Source organism: Schistocerca nitens, chromosome 11 (genome assembly GCF_023898315.1).
Source record: "Schistocerca nitens isolate TAMUIC-IGC-003100 chromosome 11, iqSchNite1.1, whole genome shotgun sequence".
In the NCBI taxonomy this organism is placed as follows: Eukaryota; Metazoa; Arthropoda; class Insecta; order Orthoptera; family Acrididae; genus Schistocerca; species Schistocerca nitens.
In genome coordinates this window covers 98,804,183-98,826,440 of record NC_064624.1, presented here as the reverse complement: position 1 = coordinate 98,826,440, position 22,258 = coordinate 98,804,183, and positions in this window count along the sequence as shown.

Genomic DNA, 22,258 nt, shown 5'->3' with positions numbered 1-22,258 from the left:
TTCTCTTCTCCCCAATCCTATTCAGTACTTCCTCATTAGTTATGTGATCTACCCATCTAATCTTCAGCATTCTTCTGTAGCACCACATTTCGAAAGCTTCTATTCTCTTCTTGTCCAAACTATTTATCGTCCATGTTTCACTTCCATACATGGCTACACTCCATACAAATACTTTCAGAAAAGACTTCCTGACCCTTAAATCTATACTCAATGTTAACAAATTTCTCTTCTTCAGAAACGCTTTCCTTGCCATTGCTAGTCTACATTTTATATCCTCTCTACTTCGACCATCATCAGTTATTTTGCTCCCCAAATAGCAAAACTCCTTTACTACTTTAAGTGTCTCATTTCCTAATCTAATTCCCTCAGCATCACCTGACTTAATTCGACAACATTCCATTATCCTCGTTTTGCTTTTGTTGATGGTCATCTTATATCCTCCTTTCAGGACCTGTCCATTCTGTTCAACTGCTCTTCCAAGTCCTTTGCTGTCTCTGAGAGAATTACAATATCATCGGTAAACCTCAAAGTTTTTATTTCTTCTCCGTGGATTTTAATTCCTTCAAATTTTTCTTTTGTTTCCTTTACTACTTGCTCAGTATACAGACTGAATAACATTGAGGATAGGCTACAACCCTGTCTCATTCCCTTCCCAACCACTGCTTCCCTTTCATGCCCCTCGACTCTTATAACTGCCATCTGGTTTCTGTACAAATTGTAAATAGCCTTTCGCTCCCTGTATTTTACCCCTGCCACCTTTAGAATTTGAAAGAGAGTATTCCAGTCAACATTGTCAAAAGCTTTCTCTAAGTCTACAAATGCTAGAAACGTAGGTTTGCCTTTCCTTAATCTTTCTTCTAAGATAAGTCGTAAGGTCAGTATTGCCTCACGTGTTCCAGTGTTTCTACGGAATCCAAACTGATCTTCCCCGAGGTTGGCTTCTACCAGTTTTTCCATTCGTCTGTAAAGAATTCGTGTTAGTATTTTGCAGCTGTGACTTATTAAACTGATGGTTCGGTAATTTTCACATCTGTCAACACCTGCTTTCTTTGGGATTGGAATTATTATATTCTTCTTGAAGTCTGAGGGTATTTCGCCTGTTTCATACATCTTGCTCACCAGATGGTAGAGTTTTGTCAGGACTGGCTCTCCCAAGGCCGTCAGTAGTTCTAATGGAATGTTGTTTGTTCCCGGGGCCTTGTTTCGACTCTGGTCTTTCAGTGCTCTGTCAAACTCTTCACGCAGTATCGTATCTCCCATTTCATCTTCATCTACATCCTCTTCCATTTCCATAATATTGTCCTCAAGTACATCGCCCTTGTATAGATCCTCTATATACTCCTTCCACCTTTCTGCTTTCCCTTCCTTGCTTAGAACTGGGTTTCCATCTGAGCTCTTGATATTCATACAAGTCATTCTCTTATCTCCAAAGGTCTCTTTAATTTTCCTGTAGGCAGTATCTATCTTACCCCTAGTGAGACAAGCCTCTACATCCTTACATTTGTCCTCTAGCCATCCCTGCTTAGCCATTTTGCACTTCCTGTCGATCTCATTTTTGAGACGTTTGTATTCCTTTTTGCCTGCTTCATTTACTGCATTTTTATATTTTCTCCTTTCATCAATTAAATTCAATATTTCTTCTGTTACCCAAGGATTTCTAATAGACCTAGTCTTTTTACCTACTTGATCCTCTGCTGCCTTCACTACTTCATCCCTCAAAGCTACCCATTCTTCTTCTACTGTATTTCTTTCCCCCATTCCTGTCAATTGTTCCCTTATGCTCTCCCTGAAACTCTGTACAACCTCTGGTTCTTTCAGTTTATTAACTATTTTATCAGAGATAATTTGAAATATCTTGATTCCTGCATAAAAATATTGAAAATGTAACCAGTTTTGGTTAATGGTATTGTGCATCTTCTGGTGAAGGCCAATTTGTAAAGGTAATGTGTATAAGAACCTTTCTGCAAAATGAATGTGTACAAATGCAACGACATATCAGTGCGCTAAATGATCTGATGCCAGGCCAGTTGTGGGCAGTTGAATGGTCTATTTAAGATACGTGCTGTGTAATACAATGTAGTACTCAGCTGTGGGACCTAGTATTTTATAACAAAGAAATGTGTACATTTGTTTGTTAAAAAAGCCCAAAATATGGTTTAATGTGGACATTTCTAAAGTGGCAAATTAGGTGGAGTATGTTTTGAGCAGTGGTCGCATCGAATACTGCTAGATATCAGGCCTGCACTGAGTCGTTAACAATAGTCCGCTAACATCAGCGAGCATTTGAGCTGTAGCTTTCCCCCAAATATTTTGTGTCACGTGTTGCTTATCGTTTTCTGATTTTGAAATAAGTGAAGCTACTAATCCTGATCTGTTACGGATTTCGATTACGAACCTTACAACGTTAGAAGAGATGGGTGATCCCTTTGACAATACTGTTGGCTGTTGCCATGTGAAAGGGAGGCGGGGTTTGTTTCTGCACACCGCTCTTCTTCCCTCTGGCAGTCAAAATTCTAGTTTGTTTATGCTTGTGATCATCTGTCACTATAGCCTGTAGTGTCTGCACTATGTGCTATAGCAAAACAAGATTTGTAACATTTTTTGACTGTGCCAAAATTCTTCTCCTAATGTTAACATAGCATTATGATATGTTCAGTTCTGCTTCTATGCTAACTGCCTTGTCTGTTCTGTCTGTAGCATTGTAAAGCATGGGTCGCACACCTACCAATGCCCAAAAAAGATAGAAATTAATAGTTTGTAGATTTTGTTATCATCGAATTGTGCAGAAAAGAGAGATAATGTCCAGAAACACCTTAAATTACAGACGTATTCAGCTCACTGTCAGGAAAAAGCTGTGGCTTTTCAACAGAACAATCATTTTTAAATTCTTAAATATAGCCAAATGAAGAAAACAAAGGCTAGTTTGGAAGAAAAAGGTTTTGGAAGTTTTTGCAAAAGCAAACATTACTGTCACAAAGTTCCCAATCAGCACCTTTCTGTAGCTGTCAGTTTCAAAGAAATAAGGCTTTGTTTATTTTCACTCACGTGACAATCTTTGAGGTATGTGCATCTAATCATTAAAAGAAATATGAATCTCAACAAAAATAGATGCGAATTTTGCCAAAGAGAGAGAGAGAGAGAGAGAGAGAGAGAGAGAAATTCCAGTACGTGGGGTACATATAGAAGTTTGGGCCTGGCCAAGAGTTGTGCACAGATAGCCAAAACAATTAAAGTGACCGCTCGTGTAAAGCAGGAAACCTAGGTTCGAGTTACAGTATGGCACAAATTTTAGTTGTTTTCATGCCATTATACAGCTGATGGTTGTCCATATTAGTAACTGCAAATATGTTTTGTGTATTGCATGTGGGCTGTGGTCAGCACAGTGCTTGTTCTTTTGGGCATGCATGTATGTCCAAAGGAACATTGCATCATACTTTTAACAACACAGGCACTGCAATATCATAATATGTCTGTGTTTATATAGTGTCTGCATCGTCACAATATAATGCTCTTCAGACACGCATGCCTAAAAGCTGTGGATTAACATTATGAAGTAAATCTACTTATTTCATATCTGCATTGATGTCAGCATTTTGTTACACACGAAAGTTTGTGCCGGACCAAGATTCGAACTCAAATTTTCCACTTGTTACGAGCGTTCACCTTAACTGCTTCAGCGATCTGAATGTTCCCCCAGGACTGATCCAGACTTCTATGCATCATGTAGTCACATCCCGTATGCCCACACAATTTGCGATTCTCGTGCAGGGAGAGAATATATTGTCATTTTAGCCTCTCATTGGTGCATATTTGTAATATGCGAACTTTTTCACAACATTATATTAGTGTATATAAATTAGTTGTCAGTTGACAGCTCCCACCAGCAATACACGAATGGGACCTGTGCTGGTTTTGCAGGCTCCAACCCTGTTGGCAGTTCCACTGTGCAAATCATTGTTCTTGCTGGTACTCAAGTAGCAAATGTATTTTAATGCGAAAATGTTGTCTAAATGAAGAAAAAATGTAACCCTGGCCCTAATGACAATTAACAGCACTACGGAGCTCTAGATTGTAGTCAACTTAGAGAATTTTTATGTACTTTTTGTAGGAAGTACAGACATCAAACTTAATACTTGTTACGAGTTAAATGTTGACAAAATTTCAAAACGATGTCATCCTCGAGCATTATGCACGAGTCTCTATAGACCGTAAGCTGAAGCTGTGGCGCGATCCCAACCGAGGGATGTTTGGTGAAGACTAGGGACCGTATTATACGCATTTGCATGCTGCATATGCATTTGCATATTTCGCTCCTTTTCACCAGTTATTGCATATTTTAATAAAAACTGGTGACGATACATATTTCACTCTGTTTACAATATTTTAAAAATTGAGACGGGTAGTCTCTAGCTCTATCTAGTTTTTACGTCTCACACATTCACCGCACCTAAAACTGCGTGTAATAGCTAACCGAAAGCCCACTGCATGGCGAAATCATTACAGAATAGGAACAGGAAGAGGCGTACAGAGTCAGTGCTCCTGCGCCTGTGGCCCCCGGTTAATCCCCCCCACTGTCCCGCCGTATGCGTTCGCAACAAATAAATTAAATTACGCGAGCTTTTAGTCACATATCCGTTGTTTCAGTTTAGCTTTCTGCTTACTTGTACACAGTTGAACGTGTTAATGATGTGCAGGGTATAACGTGTCATGTGCCATACCACCCGAAAAAAGAATGGTCGTTTCGTGGATAGCTGACCGTCCCGGAACATTTACATATGATGGAATTATTTTATGTTGTCAAGTCTGTGAAAAAAATCTTTTGTGCAAAAAAAAAAGTTTCAAGTAGATCAGCATGTCGAGACAAATCTTCCTATCACAGGAATGCAGAAGAAAAGGTGATGACAAAAATTTCTGATAACAGCAAGTTGCAGTAGCAGGGACTTGTCCAGAGGTAACCAAAAAAGTCTGTTTAACATGGATCTGTGCAGAGCATTCATTGCAAGCAATATTCCTCCTCACAAACTTATAAACTCTATCCTCTAAGGCTTCCTGCAGAAATATTGCTTAAATCAAAATATACCAGATGAATCGACATTGTGTAAAAATTACATACCGACAATGTGCGTAAATGTTCTGGAAGAAATACGCAATGAACTCGAGGGCAACATGATCTGGATTTCAGTTGACGAAACTACAGACAGTTGTGGCCTGTACTTTGCAAATTTAATTGTTGGTGTTTTAAAAGAAGAGCCTTCTTCTTCCTATTTAGTGTTCTGCAAAGAACTTGAAAAAGTAAATCATTCTACGATCACTAGATTTGTGATTCAGGGTATTAGAAAAATATATCCAGAATCTTCTGCAAATGCAAGTGTGTTTGTATTTATTTGAGATGCTGCTCCCTATATGATCGAAGCAGGAAAAGCCCTCAGAGTATTTTATCGTAAATTGATTCATGTGATGTGCTTTGTTCACTGTGCACATCGCCTTGCTAAATGTAAGTAAACTGATTTCAGCCACAGAGAAAGTGTTTCTAAAGGCTCCTGCTCGCATCAAGACCTACAAAGAAAAACTACCAAATGTGCAATGATTATAAAGAGTTCGCCTCGATTGCAAATAGAAACCGGATGTTCGCCTAGGTTTCGGAGCAGATAACCACGCCTTCTTCAGAACACACTAAAACTACAAACTGCCTAAATAGGCATCGCCCAGCATTAATACAGTTAGTAGTTTTAGTGTGTTCCGAAGAAGGCACGGTTATCCGCGCCGAAACCTAGGTCAACATCCGGTTTCTATTTGCAATTGAGGCGGATTCTTAATAATCATTGAATTATTCCAGTCGTAACTCATTGGAGTACGTAGGTTGAAGCTGTGTCATTTTACAATGAAAATTTCAAGGCCATTAGAGGGGTAGTAAATGACTTTAATAGTGCAGAGGCTTTGGCAGTTTGCCAATCCAAGAAAGCCTTTAATGATTCCGGTATTAAAAAAGACATTGCTGTGATTAGCACTACTTTTCCCATATGCCTGCAAGTATTAAAAAGCTTGAAACTCAAGGTTTGACATTGAATGAATCTATTCAGTTAATGAATGAAATTGTTCTAGTGAACTGCTCATTGCCGGAGGTATTCCCGAGAAAACTTATAGAAAAGTTTGAAAACATTTTATACAATAACCCAGGCTTTGAACCCTTGTACCATATTGATAGTCTTATTAATGGGACGGGTGAACTTTTACCAGAAACAGTAAGTGCCAACATAGCACCCAAATTCAAATACTGCCCAGTCACCTCAGTTGATGTAGAACGGTCCTTTTCTACTTATAAAAAATGTTTTGAGTGATCGAAGACACAATCTTACCACCAAACTTTTGGAACAGTACTTGTTTATGTGTATTTACAATAGTAGAAAAATGTAAAATAAATTTTAAATGATGCTTTGGTCCAATAGTATTAATTAAAAGTTAATGATGTTAAAAAAATTCATGATTGTGTGTTGTTTTTTAAATAAAATATTACTGGGTTCTTGAGTGTGCCACAGCTGCGTGCAGTATATCTCGAACTTGGTCCTGTACGTATCAATTGTTTTGCCGTGACTCAACTCACATCGCGTCTGTTTGTTACCGACAACAATAGTGAAGAAGGAACAACTCTTGAAATACAGTATGAGTCCCCATTTTGCAAATTTTTAGAAAATAATCCCAGAAAGCCTCCCCCCCTTTCTAACCTCTACCAGAAATTATTCAGAAAGTAATATCAACATGATATCAACATTCTAAATGTACCGATGTTTGGCATGGCTGGCACTCTTCCTCGTAATTGATATGCACAGGTTCGACTTTGAGATGTAATGCACGCAGTAACTCCTATGTTTTTTTATTATTTGATTTTGCAGATTTCTGCACTTTGTGCATTTTTAAGCATTTTTCATGCATATTTTAAGATTTTTATGATGCATATAATCCAGTGATGACACACCCACAAGAATAGCATTTTAGAGCAGTTTTGAAAAAATTGTAAGCTTTCATCAACCTGAAGGTGGTTTTGAGCAGCACAGTGCTCTACTAGGGACAGTCCTACTCAAGGCCATACACCATTGCCCTCCTCTGACCTTTGAACTCATTCATCTACAGTTTGTCAACTCCAAACTGTGTTGGAACTTGCCGTTTTCCACAATAACAGATCCATCAGGAGGTTAAGGAAGTGATTAACGACAAATAAAAACGTGTAGCTACCTCAGCTCTTACACCACTCTTCACATGTCTGTCAGCGATGTCGTGAACGACCGACGGTGGAAAGATGGTGTGCTCCAGCAGTCAGTACCTCACTACCTGCCATGGCGCGAGCATCAGTGTGTGTGCAGATAATGGATGTGTGTTACTTAAAATAGCAAGCGGGACTATGATATTACGTGTGCTATCAGTTGCTTGTCTTATTACTGTGCTGACTAATAAAACATTATTATCTCGAAGTGTAGTGTTTGATTAGCTGCAAAGGTGTTACTCATACTGGCACGCTGCCAGCTTCATACTGTATTTACTTGAGTGTAAGACGCCCCTGAATATAAAATTTCCCAGTTTTTAAAATTTTTTTATTTATTAATTTTTTAATGAAAGGCTCCTTGAGAGAAATTTATTTTTAACAGATTCTGATTAACTAGAATTACAAACTGTTTTATTGACATAAATTATCTGCCAAAAAGGTAACCTTATAACTATTCTAAACTTTTGCCATTTATTGATTGTCTAAATTTTGGAGAAATAAAATAAAAACAAGAAATTGTTCACATGAATTTTTGGACTGGTTTCTTTTCTGCCTTTTATGCTTACAATCCCTGTAGTGTGTGCTACCACTATCTTGGGTCATCACCATCATCAACCTAATGGCACAGCCGTGAAATTTTTACCTTCATTGTCACAAACATATGGCTGTTTCTTCAGAATATGTGGCTATTTCTGAGGTGGTTGTTATGTTGGAATTTGAGAACACAGCTATTTTTTCCTGTATACATACCAGATTTCACCTCTATCCTGAAATGAGTATGTTATAATCTCACTTCCAAACATGTCACCTCCCCCCACTCTGTGTAGAACCACCTGATATACCCCCTTTCATTCTTGTCATACGTCACAGAGAGTGTTGACAACATTGCAGCAAGAAACACAGAAGTAAATCACTTGCCTAGATCTAGGCTTTTATTGTCTTGTGCAGAAATGAATATTATTGTTGAGTATTTGTCCAATTTTAAAGTCAGTTCAATTCCGACTAATTCGGGCAAACTGCAGTTTAAACACAGTAGATGTTCATACACTGAAGTGCTGAAGAAACTGGTATAAGCATGTTTATTATAACACAGAGATTTGTAAACAGGCAGAATACGGTGCTGCGGTCGGCATTGCCTTTACAAGAAAACAAATGTCTGGAGCAGTTCTTAGATCAGTTACTGCTGCTACAATGGTAGGTTCCCAAGATTTAAATGAGTTTGAATGTGGTGTTACAGCCAGTGCATGAGTGATGGGACACAGCATCCCTGAGCTAGCAATGAAATGCAGATTTTCCTGTACGACCATTTCATGAGTGTACTGTGTACTGTGACTATCGGGGATCAGGTAAAACAGCAAATCTCAGACATCACAGTGGCTGGAAAACAGTCCTGTGAGAACGGGAGTGATGACAACTGAAGACAATTGTTCAATGTGGCAGAACTGCAACCCTTATGCAAATTGCTGCAGATTTCAATACTGGGTTATCAACAAGTGTCAGTGTGTGAACCATTCAACGAAAAATCATCGATACGGTATTTCGGAACCGAAAACCCACTCGTGTACCCTTGATGACAGCATGACACAAAGCTTTAGGCCTTGCCTGGGCCCGGTCAACACCAACATTGGACTTATGATCACTGGAAACCTGTTGCCTGGTCGGACGAGTTTCAAATTATATACAGTTATGGAGACAACCTCATGAATCCATGGACCCTGCATGCCAGCAGTTGACTGTTCAAGCTGGTGGAGGCTCTTAATGGTGTGGGGCATGTGCAGTTTGAGTGATATGGGACCCCTGATAAGTCTAGATATGACTCTTACTGGTGACACATACGTAAGCATGCTGTCTGATCACCTGCATCCATTCATGTTCATTGTGCATTCCGACAGACTTGGGCAATTCCAGTAAGACAATACGGGGCAATTACAGCAGGACAATGCGACACCCCACACACGCAGAATTGCTACAGAGTTGCTCCAGGATATTGTTTCAACTGAATTTCACCAACGTGGTATACAGCTGAGTAAAATCAGGTATTCTGAGTCCAAACACTATTGCTGGCCATCAAACTCCCGATCATTATTGAACATATCTGGGATGCCTTGCAACGTGCTATTCTCAAGAGTTCCATCTCCTCACACTCTTAGGGATTTGTGGACAGGCCTTCAGGATTCCTGTTGTCAGTTCCCTCCAGCATTACTTCAGGCATTAGTAGAGTCCATGCCACGTCGTGTTGCGGCACTTCTGCATGCTCGCAGGGGCCCTACGTAATATTCGGCAGGTGTACCAGTTTCTTTGGCTCTTCAGTGTAGAAAGCAAAAGTAGTTGGTATAGATTACCACGCATAACAACATGATGAAATTTGCTGTGGGCTCAGTGCTTCCCTCCATACAATCCTCATAGCTCCCAGCCAAGCTGGTGTCACTGTTCTCCTTCCAAGCTTGAGTAACTGTCAAAAACAGACTGCAATATCTGCTAGTATGCAGGTCATATGTAACAACACCAACTAATATGTAAATAAAAGATTGCATTTAAGATTCTGTTCCACTCTCGAAGTTTTGCTCATCCCGCGATCTACTGACATCTGTCGGTACTATCTCCACAACGGGTCTTGCGACTGTAATTTATTTTTGCTTTGACAATTACAGTCTGTTTAATATGATCTACTTCTTTTGTTAGCCACATCATTCTATATTAATTTTCCTTCTTGTTTCAACTGAATTTCACCAACGTGGTGTACAGCTGAGCAAAATCAGGTAATGTTTTTACATGGTATTGTAATACATGAACAGTGGTCAAATTTCTCATTTGCAATCTACCTAGTAAATCATTACAGTGTCTCATAACCAAATAAAATTTTGATCTGGTTTCTGAATCAATGTTCTTTGAAGGACAAAAATTCTATATTTGAATGTTACCTTTACTTAAAAAATTGCATTAATGTTTGTATAGAATATTTATACATGTATGAGAATGTTTATTGGAAACCTGTTAAAATACAACAAAAGCTTGTAAGTTGATAGACTTTAATTCTATTTCCTCCTGTGTTTCACCAAACTGTCAAATGTCAATCAGTGCAATAGACTGTTGTGGCTAGTTCATTATTTGTTGTGTATCTCTTACACTAGTCAGTGTCACGTGATCGAGTAATGTCGATACTGTACCGAGCACTTCGGTGTATCGGGAACTCTCGAGCTTGTCAGAACGTATCATTTGCCGAGCCCTGCCCTTCAGAATTATTTAAAATAAAATTGCACAAAGCTTCATCTTCATGATGACCACTGTAAATGTAATACTACTACTGTGCACATTACTAAACAATGTGATAATGGTGACCTCAGAAAAGTAGTTCAATCAGCCAATTTAAGACAACCCTGTAGCTTTTGAATGACACATTTGGAAAGAAACCTCATCTTATAATTATGTAAATACTCTAGATGATGCAGGCTTTTCAATATGTTATCTGCTGATACATATTTCACCATGAGTGATCTGAAGATGATTGTGTGGTCAACTGAAATTAGTCTTCACATTTTAATGTTTTATAGTGCACGGGATCTAGACAGTAAAAAAGTTTTTACTGACTTGAGCTATTAATACCTGCTGGGTCGAAATGGAAACACAGTTTCCTTCTGTAATGTGTTTCTGTTGTTGTAGGGGAGGAGACCAAACAGCGAGGTCATCGGTCTCATCGGAATAGGGAAGGACGGGGAAGGAAGTCGGCCGTGCCCTTTCAGAGGAACCGTCGTGGCATTTGCCTGGAACGATTTAGAGAAATCACGGAAAACCTAAACCGGGACGGCCGGACGTGGGATCGAACCGTCGTCCTCCCGAATGCCAGTCCAGTGTCCTAACCACTGCACCACCTCACTCGGTGTGTGTGTTTCTGTCGTGGCCGGATGACGGTGGGTCGAGTGGTGTCGCTAAATGACTGCCGCATCTGGGAGTGTGGTGGCTCATCAGTTTGCACGAGGGCCGCACTGTTTTGGAAGTCTTGCAGTGCTGAGGGCTGCAATGTGGCGGGAGCTGTGTGTCTAGTGGTAGCCTGCATTGAGGTAGGCTGGCTTGCACCAGGACGTGGACAGTGCTGTGTCTACCCCTTTAATGTGGAGAGTGAGTGTGCTAGTATTGTGTCCTGTGAATGGATTTGAGCCTCAGAAGGGCGGTTCTAGTGCTCCACGCAGTGGACCGTGTCAGAGGAAAATGTGGTACGTCATTGCCAGCTCTCTGAGAACAAAAGTAGCCTGTTTTCAGTGCCGTGTTGTTCCACTCGGTAAGTAAGTGTGGAGGGTAAGAATTGTAGAGGGAAACCTAGGTGTAACTACGGGAAGCAGGTCCGAAAAGATATAGATTGTGGTAGTTGTGCGTGAAGAAGAGGTCTGATCGGGATACACCGATGTGGGAAGCTGCTTATCTGTTGCAAAGCCATTGTACAGCAGGCATGTGAATCGGTACTGAGGATGTTATGCCACCAGTTGTCAGATGTGTGATACTTTTACCGCAACATGTTTGGGACTATGTTACCTCATTATTGAGTGCTATAAAATATGGAAACCAGTTAAGAAATCACAATACTACACATACTGACCCATATAAAAATATTTATATCTCCCTTTAATGTAACATACCATAAAGCTTCTGTGCCATTAGGCATCATCAGCAGTAAAATCCAGCAGCAAATGTGCATTGTCATACATAAAACTCTTCTCAGAACATCTCATATTGGCACGTTACACTCTCGAGGCACAGTTTGCGTGTTAAATTGGACGACACTAGTGTCACTTTAGCGATATCTCCTCAGGGAACAGCAACAGATTTATTCGAATTAGCGGCATTAGGTTTAATGTTTCCAGTTGTCTTCCATATGGATACACACAATGAAACACAGGTGTAGTAATTGTTTTTAGAACTTTTGATTTTCATAAATTTTACAGTAGAAAGTAACATTGTTGAGGGCTCGGACATATGCTGTGCAGTCGAGTGCTATTTTTGGTAGGTGACAGCAGCAGCTTTAGTTTAACAACTGTGCCTTGAGAGTATAACATACTAACATGAGATGTTAGAGGAAGAGTTTTATGTTTGACAGTGCATGTTTGCTGTTGCCTTTTGCTATTGATGATGACGCCTAATGGCACAAGAGCTTTGAGGTACATTACACTGTGGGCCGACGTAAATATTTCAGTATAGGTCAGTAGGTAGAGTGTTGTAATTTATTGGTGGGTTTCCTTGTTTTATAGCACTTGATAAATGCGTTATGGTAAAAATACCAGACATTTGACCACTCATGGTGTAACATACTCAGTACCATTGGGGTGCAGCGTAAAACAAAAGTCTTTTGAATGAAGACCACAGCAACATGCAGTTGACATTGATGAAGTTATAATAAGTGACAGATAATTATTATTCACGTATGGGCCCAGTAGGACCACGCGAGGTACAATCCCTACAATCCATCAATGTCACGTTTGATGGTAGGCCATTCTTTGTGCCCAAATTTGTTTCATCCTTTCAGAATGAAGTCTCTTTCTTTCATCAGACCACGGTGTTCCAATCTGTTTTCTAATCAGTGGCAGATTATTGACTGATCCCCCCCCCCCCTGTTGACTTTCATCTACACTCTGAACTAATGAGATACCTATTAATTGAATGTCCTTTAGCTGTAGCAGAGAAGGCCTGTGGATGCAATTTCTTATCTACTACAGTTGATAGTGAGTGAATTGGAAAATACACATTGTATTGAGTCAAAATTCTACTGTGCAACAACCGAGCGAGGTGGTGCAGTGGTTAGACACTGGACTCGCATTCGGGAGGACGACAGTTCCATCCCGCGTCCGGCCATCCTGATTTACGTTTTCCGTGATTTCCCTAAATCACTCCAGGCAAATGCCGGGATGGTTCCTTTCAAAGGGCACGGCCGGCTTCCTTCCCTGCCCTTCCCTAATCCGATGAGATCGATGACCTCGCTGTCTTATCTCCTTCCCCAAAACAACCAACCAACCTACTGTGCATAAGTGTACAGGTAGGCTAGCTTGCTAGCTCTGTGAAGCTCTTTGCAAATGTTGCCATTGTGTACAGGGATTTCATATTGTTAGGAAATTATTGTTAAATGTAGTGAGTCTTGAAGATGATTTGCACATCGTTCAAGGACTGGCAAATGATGTAATGTAAATTGTAAATTGCTCGATTACTAGAATCGAACACAACTGTCAATAGGTGCAGTTAAGTGTGTGAGTAGTGAGTTTATGTGTGTGTGTGTTTGTGTGTGTATGTGTGAGAGAGAGAGAGAGAGAGAAATTGGGAGGGACAGGGGGGGGGGGGGTTTCATCCTTAGTTATGTGGGATTTGAAGAAGGGATGAGAGAGATATAGAACTAAAAGTACTGTCTAATTGATCTTTCCCAAAAATTTTGTAATGCAGGCTACATTCGATATTTGCTTTTTACCAGGATAATGTGTCATACTTATAGGTACAGCCCGTATTTGCGTGCTGCCTATTGTGGATAATGAAGTCATAAATATTGTTTGATATCACATACAGGTGTACTGTTCTCCATAAAGCATTGCCATCATACCAACTCAAATGCTTTTCGAAAGTTTAGAAATAATCTGTTCAGCTTTTGGCCCAATCTGTGGCTCTCACAATGTCATAAGAGAAGAATGAAAGTTGGCTTCTGCACTGCTGATCCTTCTGGAATCAGAGCTGGTTGACACAGAGAAAGTAATTCTGTTACAGACAGCCGTTGTAATGCTACAAGACATAATGTAGGGTAAGTTCATATGACTCTGTTGTGGACTTGGACTGGTTGCCAAACCACAAATGGGGTCTGCTTAGCAGCACGGTCACGCACTCTCCTGTCAAAATTGTGTACAGTTAGTACCAATTGTTCGTTGGTAGGACTGAGGGTGTTGCTCAATGTGTAGTTGCGTATGTTGCCTAACTTTGCATTTTTTATTTTAGTTGTGATTGCGCTCCCCTTTGTTTGAATTAAAGTTAATGTTAACTAGTCACTTTTAATATCTAGTGTACAGAGATACAGGTTTAATTCTTTTTTCAGGCGTATTGTAAGGCAGAAGAGCCTGTGCTGGTCTCACTTGTCCCAGTGCTTCTCAAAGAAGAACATGTGGTAAGTTTTGTTGTTAAGACATTTGCATTTGGTAATGAATTGGCTTAAGTGGAGACAGTAATGACCCATGATGTATCTTAGAAGATAGATTGAAGCATACATTTTAGATAGATGTGTTAAATCTGACACTGTGGACTGGAATACACTATTTAATATATCAAAAAAATTAATCAATTTTTGAAAATATAATGTAATTGAATAGGTAAAAAATCTACTCACCAAGTGGCAGCAGGAGGAAACATGTACAAAGCTATTGGAATCTGCAAGCTTTCAGAGCCAGTGGCTCATTCTTCTGACAGAAGAGTTGAAGGGGGTGGAAAGAGGGGTGAAGGAAAAGGTCTGGTGAGCTTTAGGCACCAGAGAGGAGACGACACTGATTCCAAAAGCCTGCGGATTTTAATACGTTTATATTTTTCTCCTACTGCCACTGCTCGGAATGCACTATTTGGAATTCTTAACTTGTCACGCATAAAATACAGGGAGCGAAAAGAAATGTCTTGTACAGAAACAAGACTGCAGCTGTAAGAGTCAAATTGCTGCAGCGCACCTATCACGGACTGCTGGCAGCCCAGTGTCTGCCAGCTGTACAAACCACGGCAGGGCCGAGAAGTCGGCAAGTAGATTGTGTTAAGAGAGCATTGCCAGTGGCCGCACCAAAACGACACTTGCTGCACGCTGTTAGCATTGGCGTTAGGCGATTGAGGCTGTGTTCCGCTTCTGTGACCCGGCCGAGCAGCCAGTCGAAAAGCTGTAGTACTCTGCACACTGAGGATTTAAGTTCGTGCTATGGTAGCAGAAGGCAGTGGCATTGCCAGTCCGGAACTCTCGAATTCACCACAGCCGCTGCCGTCCGGTTTGCCGTCCACTGCCACTCGCAACTGAGATGTCGCACGCCCTAGGAACGGTCTCCGCCAGCTTGGCGTATCAAATGCGTTGCCACAGTTGCGAGCAACTCGTTTCTGAAAAACAGAAATTTTTAATATTGAATATTAATTTAAATCTTTGGGAGTCTTTTGTGAACGTCTTTATATGAAGTATAGCCTTGTATGGAAGAGAAATTTGGACGGTCATCATTTCAGGCAAGAGGAGAAGAGCTTTTGAAATGTCATACTACAGAAGGCTGCTGAAGATAAGTGGTAGTGGATAATTAGTGAAGTAGTTCTGGATCAAATTAGAAAGAAAAGAAATTTATGTCACATCTTGGCTAAAAGAGGATGTATGCTGGGGCATCAAGGGATTGTCATTTTGGTGATGGAGGGGATAGGGTTAAAATTGTAGAGGAAGAACAAGGTTTGAATACACTAAGCAAACTGAAGTGGATGCAGGTTGTTGTACCTATACTGTGATCAGGAAAGAGGCTTGCCAAAGATAGACTTCACGGAGAGCTGCCTCAAACCAGTCTTTGTGCTGAAGACCACAGCAGTGTTGAAACCCTAATTTTGTATGAAAGGTAAAATTGAGTGAGTTCGCCATAATGTTCCAAGCTATAGTGTAATTAGTGGCTGCTTAGAATGTGTGAACTGTTTCAAGAAGTGTTTAGGCCATACAGTATATAGTGCCGCACTTAATGCTGGAAATGGGTGCTGCACTCAAACATGGTGGCAACAGAAGTACACATTAATGGTCACACAGTAGCCTGCATCTCGTGGTCGTGCGGTAGCGTTCTCGCTTCCCACCCCCGGGTTCCCGGGTTCGATTCCCGGCGGGGTCAGGGATTTTCTCTGCCTCGTGATGGCTGGGTGTTGTGTGCTGTCCTTAGACCACAGCAGTTGAGTCCCATAGTGCTCAGAGCCATTTGAACCATTTTTGTCACACAGTAAAGGTAACACTGTTTGTAGCATCTTCCAATGTGTAAATGTAAAACAAACTGTTGGCTTGTTTTATGAAAATGAAAGTTGCTACTCACCATATAGCGGAGATGCTGAGTCGCAGATAGGCACAACAAAAAGACTGTCACAAATAAGCTTTTGACCTACAAGGCCTTTGTCAGAAACACACACACACACGACTGCGGACTTTGGCAGCTGAAGCCACACTTATTCGTAATATATCATTCGTTCTGAATTTTACATTGTTTGATGTTGGCTTACCCCCCCCCCCCCCCCATAGTGTTAATAAGGAGTTGTCCTCTGGGATAAAGCAGATAAAATAAATAGCTATGGGCACCCATGCCAAACTATTCATGGGCCATCTAGAGCAATATTTTCTGACTGCCCAGAGTCCAACCCCTCACCATTTCAGATTCATTGGTGACACCCTCATGATCTGGACTGAGGGTGAGGTCACCCTAGCCACATTCCCCCAAAACCTCAACACCTTCCTCAGTGCTGACCTCCACCTCAAGGATAGCTTCGTAAGTACCTCCGTCCATACCAAACCCTCCAAACACTGACAGTACCTCCACTTTGACAGCTGCCACCCATTCCGTACCGAGAAATTGCTCCCGTGCAGACTAACCACCCGTGGTCATCCCATCTGCAGGGACGAGCAGTGCCAGAGCAAATATACCGAGTATCCCACTGAGACCTTCGCAGACCGAAATTACCCTCCCAACCTTTTACAGAAGCAGATCTCGCATACCTTGTCTCTCCAGCCATCTACCACCTCCTACTTACTCACCATCTGGCTACAGAGCAGCATTCATCTCGTACCTCGGCACCACGTACGACTGGAGCAACGGTTTTGACTACCTCTCACTGTGCCCTGAAATAGACCTAGAGGTAAGACCTATCTTGTCATTCTCCCAACCACATACTCCGGTCAGACATCTTCTACCCCATCAGAGGTAGGACTACCTGTGGAAGCAGTTTTTCTGAACTGTGCAGGTGGGAACTCTACCTGCAATATATCCTATATTACCGTAACCCCCCTGGCCTCAGCCTTCATTAGTCCCTGTCCTCCACTTACCTATCCCCTTCCCTGCTCTCACTCCAGCAATACACGGTCTTCTATTCCACTAACACACCCATTAGTCACTAGTCTTTTTCCCCATCTCTTCTTCTCTCCTCCTTTCCCAATCGCCTCCCCTCCCCCCCCCCCCACTCTCCACACATACAAACCTCCCAACTGCACCTAAATGCCCTACCCTATCCCCACTGCCCCCTTGCATGCTCCCACAAGCGGCACGACACCTTCCCCCACCCCACTCTGCACCCCATGCCGCCTCCTTACCATCACAACTGGATAGCTGCTCCTGTCGGGCGCATATACGACTGCAGAGAGAGAGAGAGAGAGAGAGAGAGAGAGAGAGAGAGAGTCCGTCCGTCTGTCTGTCCTCTGTATGGCTTTTCACAATATTGTTAAAATAAATAATGTTTTTATTCAGGAGAAATGAGCAGCAAGAATATTGTGTAAAGTAGATAGATGGTGGTGCCCCTTGCAGAGGCTGCTTTACGGATCTCGAAATTCTTACACTCACTTCCTGGTACATTTATGTCACAACGACTTTTGTTGCTTATAATAAAAATTTCCTTCAACTGAAAAGTGATTTGCACAGGTTCCTTTAGGTCTAGTATTCGGAGTTAAGTTACGTACTCTGGTGCAAAGGATTTCAACATATACTACAAACATAAAGCAAAGATATTTGGGCAGGAACATTTGGCAGTTGATAAGAAAATGGAAAACATTCCTTGTTGGCCATTCCTTCTAAAATTATCTGAATCTGTAGATTTAAGAATTGAAAATTCATATTAGCTACATGACAAATAACAATGTTCATAGGAATCTACATCTACATCCAGATTCCGCAAGCCACTGTATGGTGCATGTTGGAAGGCATGCTCTACTACTACTACTACTACTAGTCATTTCCTTTCCTGTTCTAGCTGCAAATAGAGCGAGGGAAAAACAACTGTCTATATGCCTCCATGTGGCCCCTAATCTCTCTGAGCTTATCTTCATGGTCGTTACAAGAACTGTACATTGGCGGCAGTAGAATCGCTCTGCAGTCAGCCACAAATGGTGGCTCTCTAAATTTTCTGGATATTGCTCCTCGAAAAGAATGCTGTCTTCCCTCTGGTGATTCCATTTGAGTTCTTGATGCATCTCCATAATACTTGATTATTGTTGAAACATATTAGTAACAAATCTAGCAGCCTGCTTCTGAATTCCTTCGATGTCTTCGTTTAGTCCGACCTAGTGCGGATCCCAAACATTCGAGCAGAGCTCGAGAAGAGGTTGCACTAGTGTCCTACATGTGGTCTCCTTTACAGATGAACCTCACTTTCCTAAAATTCTCCCAATAAACCAAAGTGGACCATTCGCCTTCCCCACTGCAGTCCTTATATGCTCATTCAATTTCATATCGCTTTGCATTACGCCTAGATATTTAACTGACATGAGTGTGTCAAGCATCTCATTATTTGTAAACTGTGGGTTTGTTTTTCCTACTCATCTGCATTAAGTTAAATTTTTCTACATTTAGAGGTAGCAGCCATTCACCACACCAACTAGAAATTTTGTCTGAGTCATCAACTATCCTCCTACAGTCACTCAACGATGGCACCTTACTGTACACCACAGCAACATTAGCTAACAACCGCAGACTACTGTCCACCAAATCATTTACATATGTAGGAAAACAACAACTTTCCTGTCACACTTTCCCGGGGCACTCCTGTCTCTGATGAACACACACCATCAGGCACAATGTACTGGGTTCTGTTACTCAAGAAGTCTTTGAACCACTCACAAAATCTGGGAACCTATTCCGTATGCTCGTACCTTCATTAACAGTCGGCAAAGTGGTGCCGTGTCAGATGCTTTACAGAAATCTAGGAGTATGGAATTCTGCATGACAAACACAAACAATTTTGTGTTTTAAACAGCACTGTTGTGACCTCTCTGGTTATCTCAGGGTGACTGATCAAAGGTGTACACTCTGGTGTTTTGCTGAGTTGTCGTTTCCATCTCGTGCACAATATTTCAACAACTGGACGAGTCTTCTTCTTTAGGTGCTGTGAGTTTTACTGTTTTGTGCACTTGCTGGGTGGACTCCACTCCACACAGTCTGGTTGGAGTCTGGGAAGTGAGTAACAGCAAAACTCATAGCATCCGTGGAAGACGGCTGCGTGAGATGTCGAAATATTGTGCATAAAATGTAACTGACAACTTGGCAGAACGGCCGGTAGCACACAGTTACAGATTTTGTTCTTAGGATCTGCAGCTGTTTTCTTTTAAAACTGACAGTGTAATCAACTAAATGCACTCACAGAAACAGGAAGTGTCATATCGTGAAGCACCAGTCTGATACTTGTCAACCTTCACGGTGATGTTTATCATGTAACAGTTATTTCGTGATTAAAATTTCATTCCATATTGAACTTATTCATCAATAAAAACTTATCTGGTTTTGATGGTGTTCCAGTAGAGTACTAAAGATTTATTCTCATAAAATAAGCCTGGTATTATTGGAAATATGTAATGCATCAACTGAGTCAAGACATTTTTCCAGAGAAACTGAAATACACCATTGTTAAACTCCTCTTTAAGTAGGGTGATAGGAGAGGTCAATAACTGCTGACCTGTTTCATTGTTGACATCATTTTCCAAAATGCAGTTGAATACCAGCAGCTGCCAGTCTTGTGATGGCTTTTGTTACCACTTTAAAGTTGGCATTGGTGATGCCAAGTTTTGCAGACAAGGTGGGGGTGCGTGTGTGTGTGTGTGTGTGTGTGTGTGTGTAAAGACCTCTTTCACAGTTTTGGTAGCACTTGATTCATAGCTATTGAGCTCACAAAAGATTACCTTTCTTTTAGTGTGGATCATCCAGTAATATTCAGCAGCATTAAGCCAGTAATCCAATCATCTAAGCACAAGGTGGGAGAAGGAGGGGCAGTGAAGGTGCTCGTTCCTTGGATTTCTGCACCTGTAGCGGGACGTTCACATTAATTGTTGTGCCACAAGTAGTTAATTTTCCTACATCAGAGCAATTTGATCACACCTCTTCTGCAACTCTGCGTAACGCATGCACGAGTCAATTGACATAAACCATACTGCGGTAGAGAATTTGAAGAACTCGGCTGCTTTAGCCGTGTATGAAGCACCATCTGTTGCCAGAAGCAAAACATTTTCTCTGCTCACAACATCTTGTCACAGTAGCTTCACAGAGTTGTGAAACAAAATGGCAACTGTTGAATTTTGTACTCTCTCTCGAGAGCTTCACGCATTAGGAGGAACATTTTTCCAGGCCTGTCAACTTTCAGAACACCCCATAACATCTGCAACATAATGTCCACCCACACTGGTACCTTTGTATAGGGACGTTGATCTTTAGTTCAGCAACACTAATTAATTTTTTTTTAGCTACTCTTCATAGCACACATAGTTCTTTCTCAATATAGATTAACCTGGAACAGGATGTTTTATGTACTTCTCAAGAACTGTCTGAGATGTGGATTCTTCAGCTTCTCAGATGGGATGTTGCAAGACACCATCATTTCACCTGTCTTTAAATGTTTGTACAATTGAAGATGAACCTGTCTGCTCAACTAACAGCATTTGTCTGCTGCCATTTTCAGCATTTCTCTTCACACAGCTGCTGTATTTGGTGGTATTACAGTGCTGTTGCACATTAAAGTGCTTTTCTGCACTAACTTTGACTTCACTTAATTAACAAAATAACATTTCCCCACCAGTGCTGAAGAACTTATCATCAAACTCACGAACGAAACCTTGCAACTCCATGCTGATGGACCGCTTTTGTTGAACCACTTGAGTTTATATTCTGTGTGACCACGTGTGCGATGTTTATCATGTCGGGAGGTGCCTTTGTTAGTTTTGAGAATGTTTTGTTGGCCCCACCCAACAGTGTCTTACATCAGCAAACTGACTAGTGTGTAATGCTACTTGTCTACTGTTGTTGTGATCTTCGGTACAGAGACTGGTTTGATGCAGCCCTCCATGCTACTCTATCCTGCGCAAGCTTCTTCATCTCCAAGTAACTACTGCAACCTATATCCCTCTCAATCTGCTTAGTGTATTCATCTCTTGGTCTCCCTCTACGATTTTTACCCTCCACACTGCCCTCCAGTATTAAATTGGTGATCCATTGATGCCTCAGAACATGTCCTACCAACCGATCCCTTCTTCTAGTCAAGTTGTGCCACAAACTTCTCTTCTCCCCAATCCTATTCAATACCTCCTCATTAGTTACGTGATCTACCCATCTAATCTTCAACATTCTTCTGTAGCACCACATTTCGAAAGCTTCTATTCTCTTCTTGTCCAAACTATTTATTGTCCATGTTTCACTCCATTTAAATACTCTCAGAAATGACTTCCTCACACTTATATCTATACTCGATGTTAACAAATTTCTCTTCTTCAGAAACGCTTTCCTTGCCATTGCCAGTCTACATATTATATCCTCTCTACTTCGACCATCATCAGTTATTTTGCTCCCCAAATAGCAACACTCCTTTACTACTTTAAGTGACTCATTTCCTAATCTAATTCCCTCAGAATCACCCGACTTAATTCGACTACATTCCATTATCCTCTTTTTGCTTTTGTTGATGTTCAACTTATATCCTCCTTTCAAGACACTGTCCATTCCGTTCAACTGCTCTTCCAAGTCTTTTGCTGTCTCTGAGAGAATTACAATGTCATCGACGAACCTGAAAGTTATTATTTCTTCTCCCTGGATTTTAATACCTACTCCAAATTTTTCTTTTGTTTCCTTTATTGCTTGCTCAATATACAGATTGAATAACATCGGGGAGAGGCTACAACCCTGTCTCACTCCCTTCCCAACCATTGCTTCCCTTTCATGTCCCTCGACTCTTTTAACTGCCATCTGGTTTCTGTACAAATTGTAAACAGCCTGTCGCTCCCTGTATTTTACCCCTTCCACCTTTATAATTTGAAAGAGAATA